Here is a 3,272-nt window from a genome sequence, read left to right on the forward strand (position 1 = left end):
ACTAGATATAGGAATGCTATAAATAATATCATCACTTCTAGATATGCATATGCTACACTTAGTCAAACACTGGATAGTTTCCATAGAAACCTTTGCCAGATATATGTTTGAAGCCAAACTCATAACAGAGGAGTCATAAGATTTTTCAACCATGATGATATTGTTGGGACAGTTTAAATCAACATCCCATGGACTTCAAACACCGTATCCCCAGAGTTACAAAAACACTTTAATTGGTATTCTTTAGGTGGAGTAATAAAATACTTGTCAATGAATCACTAGACCTAATTGTTTAATGGAAATTGATGGGGCACCTGCTGTGAGTCTCCTACTCATAATATAGGAGTTATTTATTATCTATTTTTATAGGCTGCTATTAATGTTTTAATTGATGTTATTAAGACCAAGAGTACAGGTAATATTAATTAGTTATAATTGAAACAGTTGATTTTTATTTTAGGAAAAAGAAGTCTAAATCATTTCTAATCTCGACCTATTATTTGTATATGTAATGATTTGTAAGTATCTCTAATAGAGACAATTATCTATTATTAACTCTATTATAATATTGTCAGTTAAGACAATATGCCTTATATTACCAATACCATCAATAGTAACAACAGGACTAGCTGGTAGACTATCAGACGAGCATTATATGTAGATAATCAGTCAGTAACAATAATTTATAATGTTATGTTTTAATAAGTCTCACTTCCAACAATATAAACATAATATCATGTTTGTTCTGTTGTTACTCCAGTAATAGTAAAATCAATAGTCTTCTCTCTTATTGTAGGTATGTCAAGAGAGGTCTGTCCTGTTAATATGTCAAGTTCATGGTCTCTGTGAAAAGCAGACAATGATATTATAACATGTTTAACATACACTACAGGTATGATAACAAGTTTAGTATTTAAAAGTGTTAGTGATGTAGTAAATAGGAATATTAGGTGACTTCCACCAACTAGGTCTTACTGGTGTTTGACTATTTGGGGTTATAATAATGTGTGGAAATATTTTGTAATATAATTACTACCAACTATTATTACTATCTCATTATTATTATTATTATTGTTATTATTGTTGATGTAGTTTATTCATCATAAGAAGACTGATGTGTCATTAGCTACAGTACAAACTATAGATTTTGGACTAAAAGACTTTGTTAACATTTTGGAAAGATGTATTTAAACTTCCTTCAACTAAAAAGTACACAAACCACCTATTACAGTATATTACAGTATATTATAGTATATTACAGTATATTACAGTATATTATAGTATATTACACAATATATGTGTATTATCTCTCGCATTAGATACAGTTACAGTAGGAAGTGAAGATGGTGGGATTATTTGATGCCCTTAGCTCTCATTCTATACCTGGTAATGTTAATAGTTGAGTATTATAATTTGTAATGTCATATTATAGGATCTGAAAGAGAGAAAGAGGATCTTCAGGCTACACGATTTTATAACATGTTATCTGAAGCTTCTAGTACTGGTGAATATGAGGGAAAGTGTTACAAGGTTAGGGAACATAATATATTAATGATGAAGAAAGATTTTATTAATAAGAGATTATTTGAGAACTATCTTAATGTCAAATTGATAGATCCAAATATTCAAATTGTAAGTTATTAATATGTTAATTTATTAAAAATTTCAATACAAACTTGCTTATTTGATAAAATCCCTGTTATCAATGTTTGGTGATTAGATTTCCAGGTTATAGTTTAGGTATGAGTCTTACAGTAGGTAGGTATTGTAGATGTTGATAAATGATAACAGTATGAATAATATTATTATATAACTCTGTCCCCACAAGAGGTTTGTACATGAAATTGGTATATAAATCAAAGATTCTGTGTTCAGAGGTTAACTCTGGTCTTCCCTCAAATCGTATAAATCTTTCGCCTTTTACTAAAGATTTCCGTGGGGAGGACAAATGAAGAGTGTACCAACACAAATTTTTTTAAGGGCCTCATCATTGGCCTGATAATATTTTAAAAGAGCATTAATAACACTTCACACTGCTCCACCTGTAAACCTATTAGATCTATTAACATATTGCAGAATTTTATTGTAATACTGAATAGTAGGTGGAGTTTCATAGATCCAAGGATGATTAATTACAATGTCCCACAAAGTTTCTAAATCAAGTCTTTATAGTTGAAAGACTTTTTACATACTAGCTCCTAGCTCTTTGCCTAGATATGTATCTTTTTACTGTGATGTATGCAACACTATATAGAAATTACTGACTGCTTGCACAACAATTGAGTTGCTTGATAAATATAATTACTACCAATCAACCCATAAGATCAATATCTCTCAAATTTTCCCATTAGACCTATGAATATTATAGTACCTCATGTGGTTTAGTTGTACATTTTTATCTGTCTAATGAGTGAGAACATATTATTTTATGGTATCAGAGACACAAGACTGGATCATTTTCAAGAGCACATTACAAATATGATACAATCAACACAGGAGTACATTTGATGTCCTATTTACCATATGTTAGTGTAGTATTTCATTTCTTATATGCTGGACCTACTGGACATCTTGTAACAATATCCACATAGACAATTTGAAGTAAGAACTCAGAAGTAACTTACCAGCTATATAAATGGGTATTAAAGATTCTATCTTTATATAATAAAGATTCTATCTTCAGAAATTAACTCTGGTCTTCCCTCAAATCGTCATAAATCTTTCGCCCTTTTTACTAAAGATTTCTGTGGGGGAGCGACCAAATGAAGAGTGTACTTTAATTTTTTTAAGGGCCTCATCATGGCCGAGTAAGATTTTAAAAGACATTAGTAACTGTTTACCTCTTTACATGCTCAGCTGTAAACCTATTAGATCTACTAACATATTGCCAAATTTTATTGTAGCTTAGTAATTTTACTGAAATAGTAGGTGGATTTTCGTAGATTGCAAGTATGATTAGTTACAGCAGTAAATGGTCCACAAGTGTTTGTAAATCAACAAGTCTTTTATGGTTGAAACGACTTTTTGATCTTACATACTAGATCTTCCAAATTTTCCCATTAGGACTATGAATATTATAGTTGTAAATACCTCATGTGGTTTGTTGTAAATTTTAGCTGGTCTAAATAGTAAGAAGATATTTCTTTATAGGTATCAGAGACACACAGACTGGATCCTTTTTTCAAGGAGACATTACTAAATATGATACACTCAACACAGGAGTACTATTTGATGTCCTATTTACCATATATTAGTGTGTATTTCATTTCTTA

General features: G+C 30.3%; 2 non-coding genes across 2 annotated transcripts; both read left to right on the plus strand.

The window, feature by feature from the left end:
• The first annotated feature begins 1,879 nt into the window (after window positions 1–1,879).
• Window positions 1,880–1,998, plus strand: LOC121392768. The gene has a single exon (XR_005960538.1). It is a non-coding gene; the product is annotated as a U5 spliceosomal RNA (small nuclear RNA).
• A 690-nt stretch (window positions 1,999–2,688) lies between these two features.
• On the plus strand, window positions 2,689–2,806 carry LOC121392769. The gene has a single exon (XR_005960539.1). It is a non-coding gene; the product is annotated as a U5 spliceosomal RNA (small nuclear RNA).
• Window positions 2,807–3,272: the final 466 nt, after the last annotated feature.

This window comes from Gigantopelta aegis, unplaced genomic scaffold, assembly GCF_016097555.1.
Source record: "Gigantopelta aegis isolate Gae_Host unplaced genomic scaffold, Gae_host_genome ctg4467_pilon_pilon, whole genome shotgun sequence".
Lineage (NCBI taxonomy): Eukaryota > Metazoa > Mollusca > Gastropoda > Neomphalida > Peltospiridae > Gigantopelta > Gigantopelta aegis.